The sequence below is a fragment of the Lingula anatina genome, chromosome 6, assembly GCF_051362555.1.
Source record: "Lingula anatina isolate TDL-2025a chromosome 6, LinAna3.0, whole genome shotgun sequence".
NCBI classification, from domain to species: Eukaryota; Metazoa; Brachiopoda; class Lingulata; order Lingulida; family Lingulidae; genus Lingula; species Lingula anatina.
In genome coordinates this window covers 17,903,215-17,929,097 of record NC_141772.1, presented here as the reverse complement: position 1 = coordinate 17,929,097, position 25,883 = coordinate 17,903,215, and the positions used below count along the sequence as shown (strand labels likewise).

The window sequence follows — 25,883 nt, the reverse complement described above, 5'->3', positions numbered from 1 at the left end:
AGGGCTTTAGAGACATGAAAAGAAGGGTTTAAGAGACAAAAAAGGAAGGAAAAGAAAGGCTTTAGAGACATGAAAAGAAGGGCTTTAGAGACATGGAAAGGAAGGAAAAGAAGGGCTTTAGAGACATGAAAAGAAGGGTTTAAGAGACAAAAAAGGAAGGAAAAGAAAGGCTTTAGAGACATGAAAAGAAGGGCTTTAGAGACATGGAAAGGAAGGAAAAGAAGGGCTTTAAAGACATGGAAAAGGAAGGAAAAGAAGGGCTTTAGAGACATGGAAAGGAAGGAAAAGAAGGGCTTTAAAGACATTGAAAGGAAGGAAAAGAAGGGCATTAGAGACATGAAAAGAAGGGCTTAAGGGACAAAAAAAGGAAGGAAAAGAAGGGCTTTAAAAACATGGAAAGGAAGGAAAAGAAGGGCTTTAAAGACATGGAAAGGAAGGAAAAGAAGGGCTTTAGAGACATGAAAAGAGGGCGTTAGAGATGAAAAGAAGCGAAAAGAAGGGCGTTAAAAATATGAAAAGAAAGGAAAAGAAGGCCTTAAGAGACATGAAAAGAAGGGCTTAAGGGACAAAAAAAGGAAGGAAAAGAAGGGCTTTAAAGACATGGAAAGGAAGGAAAAGAAGGGCTTTAGAGACATGGAAAGGAAGGAAAAGAAGGGCTTTAGAGACATGGAAAGGAAGGGCTTAAGGGACAAAAAAGGAAGGAAAAGAAGGGCTTAAGAGACAAGAAATGAAGCGAAAAGAAGGGCTTTAGAGACATGAAAAGAGGGCGTTAGAGATGAAAAAAAGCGAAAAGAAGGGCGTTAGAGACATGGAAAGAAAGGAAAAGAAGGGCTTAAGAGACATGGAAAGGAAGGAAAAGAAGGGCTTTAGAGACATGGAAAGGAAGGAAAAGAAGGGCTTTAGAGACATGAAAAGAAGGGCTTATGAGACAAAAAAGGAAGGAGAAAGAGAGCTTTAGAGACATGAAAAGAAAGGAAAAGAAGGGCTTTAGAGACATGGAAAGGAAGGGCTTATGAGACAAAAAAGGAAGGAGAAAGAGAGCTTTAGAGACATGGAAAGGAAGGAAAAGAAGGGCTTTAGAGACATGGAAAGGAAGGAAAAGAAGGGCTTTAGAGACATGGAAAGGAAGGAAAAGAAGGGCTTTAGAGACATGGAAAGGAAGGAAAAGAAGGGCTTTAAAGACAAGAAATGAAGCGAAAAGAAGGGCTTTAGAGACATGAAAAGAAGGCGTTAGAGATGAAAAAAAGCGAAAAGAAGGGCGTTAGAGACATGGAAAGAAAGGAAAAGAAGGGCTTAAGAGACATGAAAAGAACGGCTTAAGGGACAAAAAAGGAAGGAAAAGAAGGGCTTTAGAGACATGAAAAGAGGGCGTTAGAGATGAAAAGAAGCGAAAAGAAGGGCGTTAAAAATATGAAAAGAAAGGAAAAGAAGGCCTTAAGAGACATGAAAAGAAGGGCTTAAGGGACAAAAAAGGAAGGAAAAGAAGGGCTTTAAAGACATGGAAAGGAAGGAAAAGAAGGGCTTTAAAGACATGGAAAGGAAGGAAAAGAAGGGCTTTAGAGACATGGAAAGGAAGGGCTTAAGGGGCAAAAAAGGAAGGAAAAGAAGGGCTTTAAAGACATGGAAAGGAAGGAAAAGAAGGGCTTTAAAGACATGGAAAGGAAGGAAAAGAAGGGCTTTAAAGACAAGAAATGAAGCGAAAAGAAGGGCTTTAGAGACATGGAAAGGAAGGAAAAGAAGGGCTTAAGAGACATGAAAAGAACGGCTTAAGGGACAAAAAAGGAAGGAAAAGAAGGGCTTTAAAGACATGGAAAGGAAGGAAAAGAAGGGCTTTAGAGACATGGAAAGGAAGGAAAAGAAGGGCTTGAGAGACATGAAAAGAACGGCTTAAGGGACAAAAAAGGAAGGAAAAGAAGGGCTTTAAAGACATGGAAAGGAAGGAAAAGAAGGGCTTTAGAGACATGAAAAGAGGGCGTTAGAGATGAAAAGAAGCGAAAAGAAGGGCGTTAAAAATATGAAAAGAAAGGAAAAGAAGGCCTTAAGAGACATGAAAAGAAGGGCTTAAGGGACAAAAAAGGAAGGAAAAGAAGGGCTTTAAAGACATGGAAAGGAAGGAAAAGAAGGGCTTTAAAGACATGGAAAGGAAGGAAAAGAAGGGCTTTAGAGACATGGAAAGGAAGGGCTTAAGGGGCAAAAAAGGAAGGAAAAGAAGGGCTTTAAAGACATGGAAAGGAAGGAAAAGAAGGGCTTTAAAGACATGGAAAGGAAGGAAAAGAAGGGCTTTAAAGACAAGAAATGAAGCGAAAAGAAGGGCTTTAGAGACATGGAAAGGAAGGAAAAGAAGGGCTTAAGAGACATGAAAAGAACGGCTTAAGGGACAAAAAAGGAAGGAAAAGAAGGGCTTTAAAGACATGGAAAGGAAGGAAAAGAAGGGCTTTAGAGACATGGAAAGGAAGGAAAAGAAGGGCTTGAGAGACATGAAAAGAACGGCTTAAGGGACAAAAAAGGAAGGAAAAGAAGGGCTTTAAAGACATGGAAAGGAAGGAAAAGAAGGGCTTTAGAGACATGGAAAGGAAGGAAAAGAAGGGCTTGAGAGACATAGAAAGGAAGGAAAAGAAGGGCTTTAGAGACATGGAAAGGAAGGAAAAGAAGGGCTTTAAAGACATGGAAAGGAAGGAAAAGAAGGGCTTTAGAGACATGGAAAGGAAGGAAAAGAAGGGCTTGAGAGACATGAAAAGAACGGCTTAAGGGACAAAAAAGGAAGGAAAAGAAGGGCTTTAAAGACATGGAAAGGAAGGAAAAGAAGGGCTTTAGAGACATGGAAAGGAAGGAAAAGAAGGGCTTGAGAGACATAGAAAGGAAGGAAAAGAAGGGCTTTAGAGACATGGAAAGGAAGGAAAAGAAGGGCTTTAGAGACATGAAAAGAACGGCTTAAGGGACAAAAAAAGAAGGAAAAGAAGGAAGCCTTTCTAAAGCCTTTCCTTTCCATGTCTCTAAAGCTCTTCTTTTCCTTCTTTTTTGTCCCTTAAGCCGTTCTTTCCATGTCTCTAAAGCCCTTCTTTTCCTTCCTTTCCATGTCTCTAAAGCCCTTCTTTTCCTTCCTTTTTTGTCCCTTAAGCCGTTCTTTCCATGTCTCTAAAGCCCTTCTTTTCCTTCCTTTCCATGTCTCTAAAGCCCTTCTTTTCCTTCCTTTTTTGTCCCTTAAGCCGTTTTTTCCATGTCTCTAAAGCCCTTCTTTTCCTTCCTTTCAATGTCTTTAAAGCCCTTCTTTTCCTTCCTTTTTTGTCCCTTAAGCCGTTCTTTTCCTTCCTATTTTGTCCCTTAAGCCGTTCTCTTTCATGTCTCTTAAGCCCTTCTTTTCCTTCCTTTCCATGTCTCTAAAGCCCTTCTTTTCCTTCCTTTCCATGTCTCTAAAGCCCTTCTTTTCCTTCCTTTCAATGTCTCTAAAGCCCTTCTTTTCCTTCCTTTCAATGTCTTTAAAGCCCTTTTTTTCCTTCCTTTCCATGTCTCTAAAGCCCTTCTTTTCCTTCCTTTTTTGTCCCTTAAGCCGTTCTTTCCATGTCTCTAAAGCCCTTCTTTTCCTTCCTTTCAATGTCTTTAAAGCCCTTCTTTTCCTTCCTTTTTTGTCCCTTAAGCCGTTCTTTTCCTTCCTATTTTGTCCCTTAAGCCGTTCTTTTCATGTCTCTTAAGCCCTTCTTTTCCTTCCTTTCCATGTCTCTAAAGCCCTTCTTTTCCTTCCTTTCAATGTCTATAAAGCCCTTCTTTTCCTTCCTTTCCATGTCTCTAAAGCCCTTCTTTTCCTTCCTTTCCATGTCTCTAAAGCCCTTCTTTTCCTTCCTTTCCATGTCTCTAAAGCCCTTCTTTTCCTTCCTTTTTTGTCCCTTAAGCCGTTCTTTTCATGTCTCTTAAGCCCTTCTTTTCCTTCCTTTCCATGTCTCTAAAGCCCTTCTTTTCCTTCCTTTCCATGTCTCTAAAGCCCTTCTTTCCATGTCTCTAAAGCCCTTCTTTTCCTTCCTTTCCATGTCTCTAAAGCCCTTCTTTTCCTTCCTTTCCATGTCTCTAAAGCCGTCCTTTCCATGTCTCTAAAGCCCTTCTTTTCCTTCCTTTCCATGTCTCTAAAGCCCTTCTTTTCCTTCCTTTCCATGTCTTTAAAGCCCTTCTTTTCCTTCCTTTTTTGTCCCTTAAGCCGTTCTTTCCATGTCTCTAAAGCCCTTCTTTTCCTTCCTTTCCATGTCTCTAAAGCTCTTCTTTTCCTTCTTTTTTTGTCCCTTAAGCCGTTCTTTCCATGTCTCTAAAGCCCTTCTTTTCCTTCCTTTCAATGTCTTTAAAGCCCTTCTTTTCCTTCCTTTCCATGTCTCTAAAGCCCTTCTTTTCCTTCCTTTTTTGTCCCTTAAGCCGTTCTTTCCATGTCTCTAAAGCCCTTCTTTTCCTTCCTTTCCATGTCTCTAAAGCTCTTCTTTTCCTTCTTTTTTTGTCCCTTAAGCCGTTCTTTCCATGTCTCTAAAGCCCTTCTTTTCCTTCCTTTCAATGTCTTTAAAGCCCTTCTTTTCCTTCCTTTCCATGTCTCTAAAGCCCTTCTTTTCCTTCCTTTTTTGTCCCTTAAGCCGTTCTTTCCATGTCTCTAAAGCCCTTCTTTTCCTTCCTTTCCATGTCTCTAAAGCTCTTCTTTTCCTTCTTTTTTTGTCCCTTAAGCCGTTCTTTCCATGTCTCTAAAGCCCTTCTTTTCCTTCCTTTCCATGTCTCTAAAGCTCTTCTTTTCCTTCTTTTTTTGTCCCTTAAGCCGTTCTTTCCATGTCTCTAAAGCCCTTCTTTTCCTTCCTTTCAATGTCTTTAAAGCCCTTCTTTTCCTTCCTTTCCATGTCTCTAAAGCCCTTCTTTTCCTTCCTTTCCATGTCTCTAAAGCCCTTCTTTTCCTTCCTTTCAATGTCTTTAAAGCCCTTCTTTTCCTTCCTTTCCATGTCTCTAAAGCCCTTCTTTTCCTTCCTTTCCATGTCTCTAAAGCCCTTCTTTTCCTTCCTTTTTTGTCCCTTAAGCCGTTCTTTTCCTTCCTATTTTGTCCCTTAAGCCGTTCTTTTCATGTCTCTTAAGCCCTTCTTTTCCTTCCTTTCCATGTCTCTAAAGCCCTTCTTTTCCTTCCTTTCAATGTCTTTAAAGCCCTTCTTTTCCTTCCTTTCCATGTCTCTTAAGCCCTTCTTTTCCTTCCTTTCCATGTCTCTAAAGCCCTTCTTTTCCTTCCTTTCCATGTCTCTAAAGCCCTTCTTTTCCTTCCTTTTTTGTCCCTTAAGCCGTTCTTTTCCTTCCTATTTTGTCCCTTAAGCCGTTCTTTTCATGTCTCTAAAGCCCTTCTTTTCCTTCCTTTCCATGTCTCTAAAGCCCTTCTTTTCCTTCCTTTTTTGTCCCTTAAGCCGTTCTTTTCCTTCCTATTTTGTCCCTTAAGCCGTTCTTTTCATGTCTCTTAAGCCCTTCTTTTCCTTCCTTTCCATGTCTCTAAAGCCCTTCTTTTCCTTCCTTTCAATGTCTTTAAAGCCCTTCTTTTCCTTCCTTTCCATGTCTCTTAAGCCCTTCTTTTCCTTCCTTTCCATGTCTCTAAAGCCCTTCTTTTCCTTCCTTTCAATGTCTTTAAAGCCCTTCTTTTCCTTCCTTTCCATGTCTCTAAAGCCCTTCTTTTCCTTCCTTTCAATGTCTTTAAAGCCCTTTTTTTCCTTCCTTTCCATGTCTCTAAAGCCCTTCTTTTCCTTCCTTTCAATGTCTTTAAAGCCCTTCTTTTCCTTCCTTTCCATGTCTCTAAAGCCCTTCTTTTCCTTCCTTTCAATGTCTTTAAAGCCCTTTTTTTCCTTCCTTTCCATGTCTCTAAAGCCCTTCTTTTCCTTCTTTTTTTGTCCCTTAAGCCGTTCTTTCCATGTCTCTAAAGCCCTTCTTTTCCTTCCTTTCAATGTCTTTAAAGCCCTTCTTTTCCTTCCTTTCCATGTCTCCAAAGCCCTTCTTTTCCTTCCTTTCCATGTCTCTAAAGCCCTTCTTTTCCTTCCTTTTTTGTCCCTTAAGCCGTTCTTTCCATGTCTCTAAAGCCCTTCTTTTCCTTCCTTTCCATGTCTCTAAAGCCCTTCTTTTTCCTCCCTTTTTTGTCCCTTAAGCCGTTCTTTCCATGTCTCTAAAGCCCTTCTTTTCCTTCCTTTCCATGTCTCTAAAGCCCTTCTTTTCCTTCCTTTCAATGTCTTTAAAGCCCTTTTTTTCCTTCCTTTCCATGTCTCTAAAGCCCTTCTTTTCCTTCCTTTCCATGTCTCTAAAGCCCTTCTTTTCCTTCCTTTTTTGTCCCTTAAGCCGTTCTTTTCGTTCCTATTTTGTCCCTTAAGCCGTTCTTTTCATGTCTCTTAAGCCCTTCTTTTCCTTCCTTTCCATGTCTCTAAAGCCCTTCTTTTCCTTCCTTTTTTGTCCCTTAAGCCGTTCTTTTCATGTCTCTTAAGCCCTTCTTTTCCTTCCTTTCCATGTCTTTAAAGCCCTTCTTTTCCTTCCTTTTTTGTCCCTTAAGCCGTTCTTTTCCTTCCTTTTTTGTCCCTTAAGCCGTTCTTTTCATGTCTCTTAAGCCCTTCTTTTCCTTCCTTTCCATGTCTCTAAAGCCCTTCTTTTCCTTCCTTTCCATGTCTCTAAAGCCCTTCTTTTCCTTCCTTTTTTGTCTCTTAAGCCCTTCTTTTCCTTCCTTTCCATGTCTCTAAAGCCCTTCTTTTCCTTCCTTTCCATGTCTCTAAAGCCCTTCTTTTCCTTCCTTTTTTGTCTCTTAAGCCCTTCTTTTCCTTCCTTTCCATGTCTCTAAAGCCCTTCTTTTCCTTCCTTTCCATGTCTTTAAAGCATTTCTTTTCCTTCCTTTTTTGTCCCTTAAGCCCTTCTTTCCATGTCATTAAAGCCCTTCTTTTCCTTCCTTTCAATGTCTCTAAAGCCCTTCTTTTCCTTCCTTTCCATGTCTCTAAAGCCCTTCTTTTCCTTCCTTTCCATGTCTTTAAAGCATTTCTTTTCCTTCCTTTTTTGTCCCTTAAGCCCTTCTTTCCATGTCATTAAAGCCCTTCTTTTCCTTCCTTTCAATGTCTCTAAAGCCCTTCTTTTCCTTCCTTTCCATGTCTCTAAAGCCCTTCTTTTCCTTCCTTTTTTGTCCCTTAAGCCCTTCCTTTCAATGTCTTTAAAGCCCTTCTTTTCCTTCCTTTCAATGTCTTTAAAGCCCTTCTTTTCCTTCCTTTCCATGTCTCTAAAGCCCTTCTTTTCCTTCCTTTCCATGTCTTTAAAGCCCTTCTTTTCCTTCCTTTCCATGTCTCTAAAGCCCTTCTTTTCCTTCCTTTCCATGTCTCTAAAGCCCTTCTTTTCCTTCCTTTTTTGTCCCTTAAGCCGTTCTTTTCATGTCTCTTAAGCCCTTCATTTCCTTCCTTTCCATGTCTCTAAAGCCCTTCTTTTCCTTCCTTTCCATGTCTCTAAAGCCCTTCTTTTCCTTCCTTTTTTGTCCCTTAAGCCGTTCTTTTCATGTCTCTCAAGCCCTTCTTTTCCTTCCTTTCCATGTCTCTAAAGCCCTTCTTTTCCTTCCTTTCCATGTCTTTAAAGCCCTTCTTTTCCTTCCTTTTTTGTCCCTTAAGCCGTTCTTTTCATGTCTCTTAAGCCCTTCTTTTCCTTCCTTTCCATGTCTCTAAAGCCCTTCTTTTCCTTCCTTTTTTGTCCCTTAAGCCGTTCTTTTCATGTCTCTCAAGCCCTTCTTTTCCTTCCTTTCCATGTCTCTAAAGCCCTTCTTTTCCTTCCTTTTTTTTCCCTTAAGCCCTTCTTTTCATGTCTCTAAAGCCCTTCTTTTCGCTTCATTTCATGTCTCTAACGCCCTTCTTTTCGCTTCTTTTCATCTCTAACGCCCTCTTAACATGTCTCTAAAGCCTTTCTTTTTGCTTCTTTTCAAGTCTCTAAAGCCCTTCTTTTCATGTTTCTAAAGCCGTTCTTTTCGCTTTTTTTTTTATGTACGGGCCAAGCTTAACAGTCTAGGAATTGGCTTAAATCCCCCTTAAAGAGCCTTAAAATTGTCGTTTCTATCCTTTATCAGTTGTACTGGCCCAGCTCAATAGTCAGATTAGCTTATTTAGTGCCTTTTAAATTTAAATTGATTAATCGTCTAATGGGGGAGAAACCATCAGGCTCGACCGGGATTTGAACCTGGGACTTTCGCAAACCATGCGACAGTTCTAACCAACTGAGCTACCGAGCCTTGGTCAATCTTGCTTGTCCACTACAGGTACCTGTCAAGAAATGATCCAGGCTCATCTTGACATGAGCTCTCGTAGATGTGGAGGTAATAAAGAGAGATGAACTGGTTCCAGGAAAATTGCGCCATGGCACAACACGTCGGCGCTTTTTGTCTTAACAAATTTGAATTTAGAAGCTATGAAATGCTCGTTAGATTTGTCAGGTAAGCTCAACAGTCATTCAGTTTGTCCTCATTACCGTAAACCGTTGGTCTAATGTCTTTTATGGGTGCAGAAAATACCAGGCTCGATCGGGATTCGAACCCGGGACTTTCGCAAACCATGCGACAGTTCTAACCAACTGAGCTACCGAGCCCGGGTCAACCTTGCTTGTCCTCTACCTGTACCTGTCAAGAAATGATCCAGGCTCATCTTGACATGAGCTCTCCTAGAAGTGGAGGTAAGAAAGAGGGGTGAATTGGTTCCAGGTAAATTGCGCCATGGCACACCACGTCGGCGCTGTTTATCTTAACATTTTTGATTTCAGAAACTATGAAATGCTCGTTAGACAGTCATTCATATTGTCTTTATTATCGTAAACAGTTGGTCTAATGTCTATTTTGGAGAAGAAAATACCAGGCTCGACCGGGATTCGAACCCGGGACTTTCGCAAACCATGCGACTGCTCTAACCAACTGAGCTACCGAGCCCGGGTCAACCTTGCTTGTCCTCTACCTGTACCTGTCAAGAAATGATCCAGGCTCATCTTGACATGAGCTCTCCTAGAAGTGGAGGTAAGAAAGAGGGATGAATTGGTTCCAGGTAAATTGCGCCATGGCACACCACGTCGGCGCTGTTTATCTTAACAGTTTTGATTTTAGAAACTATGAAATGCTCGTTAGATTTGGCAGGTAAGTTCAACAGTCATTCATATTGTCTTTATTATCGTAAACAGTTGGTCTAATGTCTATTTTGGAGAAGAAAACACCAGGCTCGATCGTGATTCGAACCCGGGACTTTCGCAAACCATCCGACTGTTCTAACCAACTGAGCTACCGAGCCTCTGTCCATCTTGCTTGTCCACTACAGGTACCTGTCAAGAAATGATCCAGGCTCATCTTGACATGAGCTCTTGTAGATGTGGAGGTAAGAAAGAGGGGTGAATTGGTTCCAGGTAAATTGCGTCATGGCACACCACGTCGGCGCTGTTTGTCTTAACAGTTTTGATTTCAGAAACTATGAAATGCTTGTTAGATTTGTCAGGTAAGTTCAACAGTCATTCATATTGTCTTTATTATCGTAAACAGTTGGTCTAATGTCTATTTTGGAGAAGAAAACACCAGACTCGATCGGGATTCGAACCCGGGACTTTCGCAAACCATCCGACTGTTCTAACCAACTGAGCTACCAAGCCTGGGTCCATCTTGCTTGTCCACTACAGGTACCTGTCAAGAAATGATCCAGGCTCATCTTGACATGAGCTCTTGTAGATGTGGAGGTAAGAAAGAGGGGTGAATTGGTTCCAGGTAAATTGCGCCATGGCACACCACGTCGGCGCTGTTTGTCTGAACAGTTTTGATTTCAGAAACTATGAAATGCTTGTTTGATTTGTCAGGTAAGCTCAATAGTTTTCAAATTGGCCTTAATCCCCTTTAAAGTACCTTAAAATTGTCATAATATTCCTTTCTAATGTAAACGGTTTGTCTTATGTCTCTTTGGAGGGAGAAAACACCAGGTTTGCTCGGGATTCTAACCTGGGACTGTCAAGAAAATGCCCTTTACATTTCCTTAAAATTGTCATAATAGTCCTTTCTATCTTAAACGGTTGGTCTAATGTCTCTTTGGGGGGACAGGCTCGCCTGGGATTGGAACACGCTGTTTACCTTAACAGGTTTGAGTTTGGAAAAAAGACTGGACTTATGCTTTGTAATGCCGTTTTTCTCCCAGCCTAGTGATTGGTCCAGCTCAACTACCACAATCAGAAAGTCTATGCTGTCGAAATTGGCTATAGTACTTTAAACATACTGGAATTGATCCGAACTAGTACAATCGGTGTGTCGCGATTGGTCTAGCTCAACTACCACAATTGGAAAGTCGAAGATGTTAAAATTGGCTCTAGCCCCTGTAACGGCTGCCGGGTGTTGGCCCTGGCTGGGTAGCTCAGTTGGTAGAGCAGTTGGACAGTGAGCAAGAGTCCCGGGTTCGAATCCCAGGGGGAGCCTGCAGTTTTTCTCCCAGCCTAGCGATTGGTCCAGCTCAACTACAACAATTGAAAAATCGATGCTGTCAAATTCGGCTCTAGTACTTTAAACATAATGGAATTAGTCAGCACTACAACAATCGGTGTCTCACAATTTGTGTAGCTCAACCACCACAATTGGAAAGTCGAAGATGTTAAAATTGGCTCTACCCAGCAGGCATAGGCACGTTGGATCAATGTTGAAAACAGGTTGATACTTTGAATTGCTGTTGATCTACCTAAATTCAACGTAAAATCAACATTGATCCAGCCACATCAAAAAACCGTCATAATGTGACATTGACTCAACATGGTATATTGGTAATTGACACAACCATGCAGTTATGGATTGTAATTTAAAATATTAATTATTGAAAACGTGATACTTTGTTTATCAATACTGTAACTATATAAATTTATCAAAATAATAACAAAAGGGTTTTAAAGTAAACGTGACAGTTGTTTTGTGTCTTTAGTGAACTAGTGAATTTTCTTAACTTGTTATTCAGAAATACATTCCAATAAACTGAATTCCTTGCAAGGTCAGCATCAGGATGAATAAGTTGCTGTAAATGTGATGGAGTTACGTTAGTAAAGTTACCAGTTCTTGGTAACCTGTTATAGATAGACAGGTTGAGGTGACTGTCACTTTGTTATATATATATATATATATATATTTATTGATCACTGTGATGTGTCTATGTTGTAACTGCTGTATATGTCTCCATATATTCTAAATTAATGATGTGTTCTCTGATTTCAGCAGAGATGAAGGTGTATCTGCTTGATTATCATCATACTTAGGACATCTAAACTCTTCATCACATCAGGACCACAACATCGCAGCCTCAGCACAGGTCAGTGCAATAATGATATTGCTATACTTTGTTGTTCTCTTTTGACCAGCACCACTATATATATTATCTTGGTAATTATCATTTTGTAAAAGGGTCACTTAGGTCCTACTCAGTTTTAGTACAATCGGTGTTTCGCGATTGGTCTAGCTCAACCACCACAAATGGAAAGTCGACGATGTTAAAATTGGCTCTACCCAGCAGGCATAGTCGTGTTGGATCAACGTTGAAAACAGGTTGATACGTTGAATTGCTTTTGATCTACCTAAATTCAATGTAAAATCAATGTTGATCCAGCCATGTCAAAACACCGTCATAATGTGACATTGACTCAACGTTGTATTTTGGTAATTGACCCAACCTTGAAGTTATGGATTGTAATTTAAAATATTAATTATTGAAAACGTGATACTTTGTTTATCAATACTGTAACTAAATTTATCAAAATAATAACAAAAGGGTTTTAAAGTAAAGGTGACAGTTGTTTTGTGTCTTTAGTGAACTAGTGAATTTTCTTAACTTGTTATTCAGAAATACATTCCAATAAACTGAATTCCTTGCAAGGTCAGCATCAGGATGAATAAGTTGCTGTAAATGTGATGGAGTTACGTTAGTTAAGTTACCAGTTCTTGGTAACCTGTTATAGATAGACAGGTTGAGGTGACTGTCACTTTGTTATATATATATATATATATATATTTATTGATCACTGTGATGTGTCTATGTTGTAACTGCTGTATATGTCTCCATATATTCTAAATTAATGATGTGTTCTCTGATTTCAGCAGAGATGAAGGTGTATCTGCTTGATTATCATCATACTTAGGACATCTAAACTCTTCATCACATCAGGACCACAACATCGCAGCCTCAGCACAGGTCAGTGCAATAATGATATTGCTATACTTTGTTGTTCTCTTTTGACCAGCACCACTATATATATTATCTTGGTAATTATCATTTTGTAAAAGGGTCACTTAGGTCCTACTCAGTTTTAGTACAATCGGTGTTTCGCGATTGGTCTAGCTCAACCACCACAAATGGAAAGTCGACGATGTTAAAATTGGCTCTACCCAGCAGGCATAGTCGTGTTGGATCAACGTTGAAAACAGGTTGATACGTTGAATTGCTTTTGATCTACCTAAATTCAATGTAAAATCAATGTTGATCCAGCCATGTCAAAACACCGTCATAATGTGACATTGACTCAACGTTGTATTTTGGTAATTGACCCAACCTTGAAGTTATGGATTGTAATTTAAAATATTAATTATTGAAAACGTGATACTTTGTTTATCAATACTGTAACTAAATTTATCAAAATAATAACAAAAGGGTTTTAAAGTAAAGGTGACAGTTGTTTTGTGTCTTTAGTGAACTAGTGAATTTTCTTAACTTGTTATTCAGAAATACATTCCAATAAACTGAATTCCTTGCAAGGTCAGCATCAGGATGAATAAGTTGCTGTAAATGTGATGGAGTTACGTTAGTAAAGTTACCAGTTCTTGGTAACCTGTTATAGATAGACAGGTTGAGGTGACTGTCACTTTGTTATATATATATATATATATATTTATTGATCACTGTGATGTGTCTATGTTGTAACTGCTGTATATGTCTCCATATATTCTAAATTAATGATGTGTTCTCTGATTTCAGCAGAGATGAAGGTGTATCTGCTTGATTATCATCATACTTAGGACATCTAAACTCTTCATCACATCAGGACCACAACATCGCAGCCTCAGCACAGGTCAGTGCAATAATGATATTGCTATACTTTGTTGTTCTCTTTTGACCAGCACCACTATATATATTATCTTGGTAATTATCATTTTGTAAAAGGGTCACTTAGGTCCTACTCAGTTTTAGTACAATCGGTGTTTCGCGATTGGTCTAGCTCAACCACCACAAATGGAAAGTCGACGATGTTAAAATTGGCTCTACCCAGCAGGCATAGTCGTGTTGGATCAACGTTGAAAACAGGTTGATACGTTGAATTGCTTTTGATCTACCTAAATTCAATGTAAAATCAACGTTGATCCAGCCATGTCAAAACACCGTCATAATGTGACATTGACTCAACGTTGTATTTTGGTAATTGACCCAACCTTGAAGTTATGGATTGTAATTTAAAATATTAATTATTGAAAACGTGATACTTTGTTTATCAATACTGTAACTAAATTTATCAAAATAATAACAAAAGGGTTTTAAAGTAAAGGTGACAGTTGTTTTGTGTCTTTAGTGAACTAGTGAATTTTCTTAACTTGTTATTCAGAAATACATTCCAATAAACTGAATTCCTTGCAAGGTCAGCATCAGGATGAATAAGTTGCTGTAAATGTGATGGAGTTACGTTAGTAAAGTTACCAGTTCTTGGTAACCTGTTATAGATAGACAGGTTGAGGTGACTGTCACTTTGTTATATATATATATATATATATTTATTGATCACTGTGATGTGTCTATGTTGTAACTGCTGTATATGTCTCCATATATTCTAAATTAATGATGTGTTCTCTGATTTCAGCAGAGATGAAGGTGTATCTGCTTGATTATCATCATACTTAGGACATCTAAACTCTTCATCACATCAGGACCACAACATCGCAGCCTCAGCACAGGTCAGTGCAATAATGATATTGCTATACTTTGTTGTTCTCTTTTGACCAGCACCACTATATATATTATCTTGGTAATTATCATTTTGTAAAAGGGTCACTTAGGTCCTACTCAGTTTTAGTACAATCGGTGTTTCGCGATTGGTCTAGCTCAACCACCACAAATGGAAAGTCGACGATGTTAAAATTGGCTCTACCCAGCAGGCATAGTCGTGTTGGATCAACGTTGAAAACAGGTTGATACGTTGAATTGCTTTTGATCTACCTAAATTCAATGTAAAATCAATGTTGATCCAGCCATGTCAAAACACCGTCATAATGTGACATTGACTCAACGTTGTATTTTGGTAATTGACCCAACCTTGAAGTTATGGATTGTAATTTAAAATATTAATTATTGAAAACGTGATACTTTGTTTATCAATACTGTAACTAAATTTATCAAAATAATAACAAAAGGGTTTTAAAGTAAAGGTGACAGTTGTTTTGTGTCTTTAGTGAACTAGTGAATTTTCTTAACTTGTTATTCAGAAATACATTCCAATAAACTGAATTCCTTGCAAGGTCAGCATCAGGATGAATAAGTTGCTGTAAATGTGATGGAGTTACGTTAGTAAAGTTACCAGTTCTTGGAAACCTGTTATAGATAGACAGGTTGAGGTGACTGTCACTTTGTTATATATATATATATATATATATATATTTATTGATCACTGTGATGTGTCTATGTTGTAACTGCTGTATATGTCTCCATATATTCTAAATTAATGATGTGTTCTCTGATTTCAGCAGAGATGAAGGTGTATCTGCTTGATTATCATCATACTTAGGACATCTAAACTCTTCATCACATCAGGACCACAACATCGCAGCCTCAGCACAGGTCAGTGCAATAATGATATTGCTATACTTTGTTGTTCTCTTTTGACCAGCACCACTATATATATTATCTTGGTAATTATCATTTTGTAAAAGGGTCACTTAGGTCCTACTCAGTTTTAGTACAATCGGTGTTTCGCGATTGGTCTAGCTCAACCACCACAAATGGAAAGTCGACGATGTTAAAATTGGCTCTACCCAGCAGGCATAGTCGTGTTGGATCAACGTTGAAAACAGGTTGATACGTTGAATTGCTTTTGATCTACCTAAATTCAATGTAAAATCAATGTTGATCCAGCCATGTCAAAACACCGTCATAATGTGACATTGACTCAACGTTGTATTTTGGTAATTGACCCAACCTTGAAGTTATGGATTGTAATTTAAAATATTAATTATTGAAAACGTGATACTTTGTTTATCAATACTGTAACTAAATTTATCAAAATAATAACAAAAGGGTTTTAAAGTAAAGGTGACAGTTGTTTTGTGTCTTTAGTGAACTAGTGAATTTTCTTAACTTGTTATTCAGAAATACATTCCAATAAACTGAATTCCTTGCAAGGTCAGCATCAGGATGAATAAGTTGCTGTAAATGTGATGGAGTTACGTTAGTAAAGTTACCAGTTCTTGGTAACCTGTTATAGATAGACAGGTTGAGGTGACTGTCACTTTGTTATATATATATATATATATATATATATTTATTGATCACTGTGATGTGTCTATGTTGTAACTGCTGTATATGTCTCCATATATTCTAAATTAATGATGTGTTCTCTGATTTCAGCAGAGATGAAGGTGTATCTGCTTGATTATCATCATACTTAGGACATCTAAACTCTTCATCACATCAGGACCACAACATCGCAGCCTCAGCACAGGTCAGTGCAATAATGATATTGCTATACTTTGTTGTTCTCTTTTGACCAGCACCACTATATATATTATCTTGGTAATTATCATTTTGTAAAAGGGTCACTTAGGTCCTACTCAGTTTTAGTACAATCGGTGTTTCGCGATTGGTCTAGCTCAACCACCACAAATGGAAAGTCGACGATGTTAAAATTGGCTCTACCCAGCAGGCATAGTCGTGTTGGATCAACGTTGAAAACAGGTTGATACGTTGAATTGCTTTTGATCTACCTAAATTCAATGTAAAATCAATGTTGATCCAGCCATGTCAAAACACCGTCATAATGTGACATTGACTCAACGTTGTATTTTGGTAATTGACCCAACCTTGAAGTTATGGATTGTAATTTAAAATATTAATTATTGAAAACGTGATACTTTGTTTATCAATACTGTAACTAAATTTATCAAAATAATAACAAAAGGGTTTTAAAGTAAAGGTGACAGTTGTTTTGTGTCTTTAGTGAACTAGTGAATTTTCTTAACTTGTTATTCAGAAATACATTCCAATAAACTGAATTCCTTGCAAGGTCAGCATCAGGATGAATAAGTTGCTGTAAATGTGATGGAGTTACGTTAGTAAAGTTACCAGTTCTTGGTAACCTGTTATAGATAGACAGGTTGAGGTGACTGTCACTTTGTTATATATATATATATATATATATATATATTTATTGATCACTGTGATGTGTCTATGTTGTAACTGCTGTATATGTCTCCATATATTCTAAATTAATGATGTGTTCTCTGATTTCAGCAGAGATGAAGGTGTATCTGCTTGATTATCATCATACTTAGGACATCTAAACTCTTCATCACATCAGGACCACAACATCGCAGCCTCAGCACAGGTCAGTGCAATAATGATATTGCTATACTTTGTTGTTCTCTTTTGACCAGCACCACTATATATATTATCTTGGTAATTATCATTTTGTAAAAGGGTCACTTAGGTCCTACTCAGTTTTAGTACAATCGGTGTTTCGCGATTGGTCTAGCTCAACCACCACAAATGGAAAGTCGACGATGTTAAAATTGGCTCTACCCAGCAGGCATAGTCGTGTTGGATCAACGTTGAAAACAGGTTGATACGTTGAATTGCTTTTGATCTACCTAAATTCAATGTAAAATCAATGTTGATCCAGCCATGTCAAAACACCGTCATAATGTGACATTGACTCAACGTTGTATTTTGGTAATTGACCCAACCTTGAAGTTATGGATTGTAATTTAAAATATTAATTATTGAAAACGTGATACTTTGTTTATCAATACTGTAACTAAATTTATCAAAATAATAACAAAAGGGTTTTAAAGTAAAGGTGACAGTTGTTTTGTGTCTTTAGTGAACTAGTGAATTTTCTTAACTTGTTATTCAGAAATACATTCCAATAAACTGAATTCCTTGCAAGGTCAGCATCAGGATGAATAAGTTGCTGTAAATGTGATGGAGTTACGTTAGTAAAGTTACCAGTTCTTGGTAACCTGTTATAGATAGACAGGTTGAGGTGACTGTCACTTTGTTATATATATATATATATATATTTATTGATCACTGTGATGTGTCTATGTTGTAACTGCTGTATATGTCTCCATATATTCTAAATTAATGATGTGTTCTCTGATTTCAGCAGAGATGAAGGTGTATCTGCTTGATTATCATCATACTTAGGACATCTAAACTCTTCATCACATCAGGACCACAACATCGCAGCCTCAGCACAGGTCAGTGCAATAATGATATTGCTATACTTTGTTGTTCTCTTTTGACCAGCACCACTATATATATTATCTTGGTAATTATCATTTTGTAAAAGGGTCACTTAGGTCCTACTCAGTTTTAGTACAATCGGTGTTTCGCGATTGGTCTAGCTCAACCACCACAAATGGAAAGTCGACGATGTTAAAATTGGCTCTACCCAGCAGGCATAGTCGTGTTGGATCAACGTTGAAAACAGGTTGATACGTTGAATTGCTTTTGATCTACCTAAATTCAATGTAAAATCAATGTTGATCCAGCCATGTCAAAACACCGTCATAATGTGACATTGACTCAACGTTGTATTTTGGTAATTGACCCAACCTTGAAGTTATGGATTGTAATTTAAAATATTAATTATTGAAAACGTGATACTTTGTTTATCAATACTGTAACTAAATTTATCAAAATAATAACAAAAGGGTTTTAAAGTAAAGGTGACAGTTGTTTTGTGTCTTTAGTGAACTAGTGAATTTTCTTAACTTGTTATTCAGAAATACATTCCAATAAACTGAATTCCTTGCAAGGTCAGCATCAGGATGAATAAGTTGCTGTAAATGTGATGGAGTTTCGTTAGTAAAGTTACCAGTTCTTGGTAACCTGTTATAGATAGACAGGTTGAGGTGACTGTCACTTTGTTATATATATATATATATATATTTATTGATCACTGTGATGTGTCTATGTTGTAACTGCTGTATATGTCTCCATATATTCTAAATTAATGATGTGTTCTCTGATTTCAGCAGAGATGAAGGTGTATCTGCTTGATTATCATCATACTTAGGACATCTAAACTCTTCATCACATCAGGACCACAACATCGCAGCCTCAGCACAGGTCAGTGCAATAATGATATTGCTATACTTTGTTGTTCTCTTTTGACCAGCACCACTATATATATTATCTTGGTAATTATCATTTTGTAAAAGGGTCACTTAGGTCCTACTCAGTTTTAGTACAATCGGTGTTTCGCGATTGGTCTAGCTCAACCACCACAAATGGAAAGTCGACGATGTTAAAATTGGCTCTACCCAGCAGGCATAGTCGTGTTGGATCAACGTTGAAAACAGGTTGATACGTTGAATTGCTTTTGATCTACCTAAATTCAATGTAAAATCAATGTTGATCCAGCCATGTCAAAACACCGTCATAATGTGACATTGACTCAACGTTGTATTTTGGTAATTGACCCAACCTTGAAGTTATGGATTGTAATTTAAAATATTAATTATTGAAAACGTGATACTTTGTTTATCAATACTGTAACTAAATTTATCAAAATAATAACAAAAGGGTTTTAAAGTAAAGGTGACAGTTGTTTTGTGTCTTTAGTGAACTAGTGAATTTTCTTAACTTGTTATTCAGAAATACATTCCAATAAACTGAATTCCTTGCAAGGTCAGCATCAGGATGAATAAGTTGCTGTAAATGTGATGGAGTTACGTTAGTAAAGTTACCAGTTCTTGGTAACCTGTTATAGATAGACAGGTTGAGGTGACTGTCACTTTGTTATATATATATATATATATATTTATTGATCACTGTGATGTGTCTATGTTGTAACTGCTGTATATGTCTCCATATATTCTAAATTAATGATGTGTTCTCTGATTTCAGCAGAGATGAAGGTGTATCTGCTTGATTATCATCATACTTAGGACATCTAAACTCTTCATCACATCAGGACCACAACATCGCAGCCTCAGCACAGGTCGTGCAATAATGATATTGCTATACTTTGTTGTTCTCTTCAATCCCCTTTTGATCCTTACCACTCTATATAGTTCCTGGGAAATTATCATTTTAAAAGGGTCACTTGAGGACAGTCCCGCAGATATTTGGATTGATCTATCTCCCTGGGGAGTCTTACTAAATTGCTGTCAACTTAACCGTCTTAAATGTCTGTCATGCTTAGTAAAGCTGTAAGGGGGTAATTATCTTTACCCCCTAGTTGGTTTGATATAACTGGCTGACAGTTAAGTCGATAAAGTTGATAGCAATTTAGTGAGACTCCTTAGGGAGTTAGACCAATCCAGATGGATTGATCAAGGTATGGGAACTTAGGGTGCTTTCCCAGAGATTTAGATCGATCTAAGGATTAAGATTTAGATCGACCTAACTCCCTGGGGGTTCACGCTAAATTGCAGTCAGCCGAGCGGGCACCATAATTAATTACCCCTTTACAGCTTTTAGTAGGAGGGGACAGACGCTTAAGCCGGCCAAGCTGACAGTAATCTAGTGAGACTCCCCACAGGGATAGATCGATCTAAAAATCTATGGAAATGGGGTGTTAGTCTTAGATCCCACACAGTTTTATATATGTTCAAATTGACAAGGGTTGATATGAACTCGTTGGGGTTGAGGTGGGAAGGCGCTGAGAAAAATCTGTATATAGATAAAATTTCTTGCAAATTATCATTTTTAAAAGGGTCACTTAAATCCCACAGTCTTATATATGTTCAGAGTGAAAAGGGTTAATATGAACTAGTGGGTGTGGACAAGAATTTCTGGAAGTCATTCCAATTCCTATGTATAAAGATTAAATTTAATGTTTGTATTCTCATGCCTCACAGTGCATTGTCTTTTGCGATACTCTGTGTGTTTGTATATATTCTGCTTACTGTATATGTCTGTTTTGTCACTGAAAGTCAAAATACATTTTGATCTTTGTATTACATCTGTGTTGTATATACTGTATGTGCCTGTGTATGTTATATATTGATGGTTTCTTCTCTAATTTCAGCAGAGATGAAGGTATGTCTCTTGGATTATCATCCAACATACTGAGGACAGCTAATTTAAAAACTCATCATCACCAGCAAGATTTACAATGTCACAGCTTCAGCACAGGTCAGTGCATCAATAATATTGCTATACTTTATTGTTCTTTTCAATACCCTTTTGACCCTCACAACTAGAAAAAATATCTTGCATACATTCTGAAGTCTGTGTACTGCATGTTGTGATGCTGTATGTGTCTCTATATTGAACTTTAAATTCAATGTTTGTATTCTCATGCCTCACAGTGCATTGTCTTTTGTGACACTGTGTGTGTCTATATATATTCTGATCACTATCTATGTTTGTTTTGTAAAAGGGTCACTTAGAGATTTATATATGTTTAGAGTTTAAAAGGTTAATGTGAACTCGTGGATGTAATCAAAATTTTCTGACGGTCATTCCAAACCCTGTATATAAACATTAAATTTTATGTTTATATTCTGATGCCTTAGAGTGCATTGAATTTTGTGAGGCTGTATGTGTCTGTATAAATTCTGATCACTATCTATGTTTGTGTTGTGGCTGTATGTGTTTATATATATTTTGATCACTGTGATGCGTCTATTTTGTAACTGCTGTATATGTCTGCATATATTCTTTTCAGCGGAGATGAAGGTGTGTCTTCTGAATTATCATCACACTTAGGACAGCTAAACTCGTCATCACATCAAGATGTCAGTGCAAAAATGATATTGCTATACTTTGTTGTTCTCTTCAATCCCCTTTTGATCCTTACCCGACGCACAGCTGATGAGCCACCGTTATACCGACGTCAGGCCAACGGCGTGAAGCAGTCGTTGGCCCGACGTCGGGTCACCAGTAGTGGCCCAACGTCAGCCCAACAACGACTGCCGACTGTGACCATGCCGACCAATGCCGACGTCGGCGCGACCACTTATTGCTATCTGGGAATATTGCTTTACCTGTGTTCGGTGTTCATCATCACTATATATAGTCAGGGGTGGATTTAGGCCGTCTTCTGGGTCTTCCGGAAGATGGTCAGATTTTCAAGTTTACATTGAAGGGTATCTAATTTTTCTGTCGGAAGATGGTCAAAAATGGGGGATGGTGCAACAAAGATAATTTGGAAGACTGTCAGAAAATATCTCTGGATCCGCCACTGATACTATCTGGGAAATTATCATTTTGTAAAAGGGTCACTTAGAGATTTATATGTGTTATGAGTTAAGAATAATATGTCCAAAACTTTCAAATGAGGTCAAACCACTAGCAAGGCAGGAGATAGGACTATCTCAGCCTAGAGAAAGGAAGAGTACCAACCGATAAGGAACTTTGTAATTATGTTGGCTTGCAGCAAGTGGCAATAATTCCCCGTTGAGCATGAACAGTGTGACAAGCGGGGATTGATTTGCATATTTGTGCACATACCATTGGCTTGACGTCACCTCATTTGCATTGCCATTGTGTTTTGCCCTATAATTTCCTCATCAGCCTGTAAGGATGCAAACGTCAGAAAATGATCAATTAGTTGTTACATGACATATAAGCATAATGAAAAAAGGCTTCAAAATCAACCATCCCCAGGGATAGCCAAACCCTCTGTTGAACTAATTATGAAATGCCCATGCATATCCTTGAGGAAACAGCTATCATTCACCAAAGTTTCCACTTCTAAAGTCTAATGTTCTAGGAGGAGATCAGGGAAATTATAAGATGAAAAAAATTTTGAACAACTACTTCCCCCCCCCCCCCTCAAGGACATCCCTATGTCCTCTTGAAATAATTCTGAAATGCCAATGCACTTCCCTGATGACAGGTCTAGCAATCACCAAAGTTTCAATTATCTAACTCAAATAGTCTAGGAGGAGATAACAGAAATAACGTGAAAAGAATTCAGAATCATCCCCTCCACCCCCCCCCCCCCCAAAGGAGAGCGCAACCCCCTGTTGCACTAAAATTCTGAAATGCCAACACACATTTTGACTACAGTTTCACCAATCACCAAAGTTTCCAGTTTTTAATAGTCTAGTAGGAGACATTTTTAATATGATTTTCATTTTTCTCAAATATATTGTTCTTTTTCCAGGTGACCCTTTCCATACAGCATGGTGGCTTCTTGGGGAACTGACTCTACCTATCTTGTAATGGATAATACCTATAGAAAAAGTAGGCAGTGAAAAACAGCAGCAAGAGCAGTGCATTATCTCATCCATGTGTAGAATACATGATATGTGGCAAGATTATAAACGTCAAATGATGTGCAAAGCCTGATTTTAGACACCCATTACAAGGAGGAATCTGCATCTGGTATTGGTAGTAAGGAGAAATCTTGAATGGGTATATATTGTTTCCAGATGACAATAATAGGTAATTTGTCTCCTCTTACACAACCAAACTCAAATCATAACATAAAATGCTTCATTTGATACTGAAAAATATTATTGTAATATTGAAAATTTTATTTTTTGTCATTCTCAATGTTCTCCTATCAATTGCCAATAAATGACGCAGTCAACTGATACACTTTTCTCAGATTATTACAGTTGTTAAGCTTATTTTTTACAAATTTTACAAACATTGGACTAGATTTGTCAACATCATATACATTTGAATATGTTAAGGTATGGAATTTGCCAGGTATTTTTAGTTTTCTTAAATATTTTCTGAAAACATCATTTTCATTAGGCACAGTCAACTGATAAGCTGATCTCAGATTATTTCAGTTGTTAAGCATCTTTTGTAGAAATTTCACGAACATTGGACTAGATTTGTCAAAATTATTAACATAAAAGCCTTTTCTTTCTATGCAATTTTTAGTTTTCTCAAATATATTGTCCGAAAAAATCAATTTCATTACACACAGTCAACTGATAAGCTTATGGCTGATTATTTCAGTTGTTAATTATAAGCTTCATTGTGCAAATTTCACAAAGAATTAAGGAAATTTCACAAAGTTATTAACATTTAACTATTTTTATATACAGCATCAGCAGTTTTTATGTACAGACACAGATGTGTCTGTACATATAGCCGTCACCTTCGTCTGTCTTCGCCATCATCGCCTTGCACTTTCACCGATAACACGATAAGTGAAAAATCCTTTTACCGTTTGGCTTGAAACTTACAGAACTGATATGTATTCATAATACTCAGGTCAAGTTCGAAAATCAGCATGATCGGACAATTTTTGTGGAAGTTATGCTGTTTTTTCACTTTTTTCAGCAAATATGCAACACCTATAACACGATAAGTGGAAAACTGTTTTACCTTTTGGCTTAAAACTAACATAATGGATGAATATTCATAATACGTAGGTCAAGTTTGAAAATCAGCATGATCAGGCCATTTTTATGGGAGTAATGCTGTTTTTTTTTTTTTTTTTCAATTTTTTTCAGCATATATGCAACACATTTCAAGGAAAACCGATTGGCCAATTGTCTTGAAGTTTACAGGGGTGATCAGTCTTACTGAAATACAGATTAAGTTTGAATATAAGCTTGATCGGTTAAGTTCTGGTGAAGTAATGCCTTTTTTTTTTTTGTAAATATGTGTTTTTTTCCTCAGATTTAATTTTTGGGCATGTTAACATTGTCATTTTTGAACTAATTAGATATGTATGTATAGATGTGTTCTTTGATATTTTCTGCAACTTAACAATATTTTTAGTTGATTATATAAAAATGATGGTGAACCTGTTATTATGTATTATGTAATGAAGTGTCAAAAATGGAAATAAACTTATATCTTTACAGTTTGTCAGATTCAATCATTTACTATGTTCAAAAACTCAGACTGGAGCAATTGGACATTTAGAATTGTTCTATTGATATTTTTCCTATGTCAACAATTTTCTTAGTTGATCATTTAAAAATGACAGTAAATAGATTATTTTGTATAATGTAAAAAAAAAGGTGTTGAAAGTGGAAAGAAAATCATTTCAGTACAGTTATCTCTTGTTAACATTTTGGCATTTTGAAGGTGTGACTCTTAACTTCCATGGCCTTGAAGACATTTCCATGTCACATTTTCTGAATAACCATGATTTTTTTGTTTTGTTATTATAAATTGATGGTCATTATGCTGTTAAGCATTATTTAATATTTGAAGACAAAATTGAAGACAACCCTATTTTGGGCACTGTCTCCATAGTGACCATTAAAGGTAAACCATGTCACTTACTCCTCTCAAACTTACAGAAAAGTAGCATATGACTAAAATGTAGCTTCAGTTGGAAAGCCTGTGTCATCGGTTAATTTTCCTGGAAATTATATAGTTTTTTGTTAGAATTAAAATTTTCACATATCAGCATTTTCAATGTGTGACTTTGAACTTCCATTGGCTTGAAGACCTTTGCTAGTCACATTTTCTGAATATCCATGATACTTTTACTTTATTAATAAAAATTGATGGCCATTATGCTGTTAAACATTATGTTATATTGCATAAAAGTTGAAGAAAACCCTATTTTGTACACTGCTGCCAGGATGACCATTAAGGGAAAACCATATGTTACTTATGATACTCAAACTTAATTTATAACTTTCAAGTGTCCATTAAATGAGACTGGATAAATCACACGTTGAGATTTCCCAGTAAAGTCCCATAGGTTAAGCTCTCTTAACTATGTCACATAATTACGAATCGGTGATAATTATGCAGGTAAATGTTGTTTAATATTGCAAATAGGTTTACAAAAGAAAAAATGCTGTGTAACACCAACATTAATGCTATAAATGAATAACAGTGCCTTGTTATCCTCAAAAACTTTGGGGTTATTCATATCATGTTAATACAGCAAGATTAAAAGTTTGAATAGCAGCTTTATTGGAATATTTTTTGTTATGTTTTCTTTTTAATTTTTTTTCAAACACTAGCATTTTCAACTCCCAGCCACCTGAAGCTCTTCACATTTTCTGTATTTCCACATAAGCAGTTGCATTGGTTTTTATGTCTTTAAACATTATGTAATATTAATTTATGCACTGTCATCATTTTTCAAATATTTGGATTTTCATTATGTGAATTTGAACTTTCATGGTCCTGAAACTGTAATCTTATTGCAGGGGTGGATTGAGACTGTCTTCTGTCTTCCATATGATGGTCAGATTTTAAAGTTTACATTGACGGGAATCTATTTTTTTTGTGTTGGAAGACCATCAAAAATGGAGGATGGATCAACAAAGATAATTTGGAATACGGATCTGCTCCTGTAATTGACCATGTTACCTGTTGTGCATGATTAAAATTCAGTGTTGATTGACTGTGCTGTTATAAGCATTATTTATTATTGCATCAAAATTGACAAAATGTCCTATTTTTATTTTCTGTTTTTGTCTGTACATTTCACAGCTTTGCTGCCTTGTTTAAATTTAATTTTGCACTTTTCTCAAATATATTGTTTAAAAAAGTTTCATTACACTCAGTGAACAGATAAGCTTTTAGATTTGTTGAAATTACATGTATTAATATTTAAGTGTTTTAAGCCATGGAATTTACCTCCTTTTCAGTGTTATTTTCAGTTTTCTCTAATATATTTTCTGAAAAATATTTTTCATGAAACAGTTAACAATTAAACTTATGTCAGATTATTATAGTTGATAAGCTTTATTTGTAAAAATATCATAAAGATTCTTCTACATTTGTAAAAATGGCTAATGTTGAACTATT

At 37.0% G+C, this 25,883-nt stretch overlaps 1 long non-coding RNA gene and 1 other non-coding gene across 22 annotated transcripts; one reads left to right on the top strand and one right to left on the bottom strand.

The window, feature by feature from the left end:
• Positions 1-8,251: 8,251 nt before the first annotated feature.
• Positions 8,252-23,965, top strand: LOC147761280 (uncharacterized). 21 transcript variants are annotated; one of them, XR_015335024.1, is made up of 14 exons: positions 8,252-8,425; positions 8,805-9,112; positions 11,204-11,297; positions 12,080-12,173; positions 12,954-13,047; positions 13,828-13,921; positions 14,708-14,801; positions 15,588-15,681; positions 16,470-16,563; positions 17,344-17,437; positions 18,218-18,311; positions 19,092-19,185; positions 20,218-20,324; positions 22,303-23,965. It is a non-coding gene; the product is annotated as an uncharacterized LOC147761280 (long non-coding RNA). The 21 variants fall into 21 exon arrangements; XR_015335020.1 differs by adding an exon at positions 20,860-20,929 and having other exon boundaries at positions 8,257-9,112; XR_015335036.1 differs by having other exon boundaries at positions 8,257-9,112; positions 19,095-19,185.
• Positions 8,839-8,911, bottom strand: Trnat-ggu (transfer RNA threonine (anticodon GGU)). The gene has a single exon. It is a non-coding gene; the product is annotated as a tRNA-Thr (tRNA).
• Positions 23,966-25,883: the final 1,918 nt, after the last annotated feature.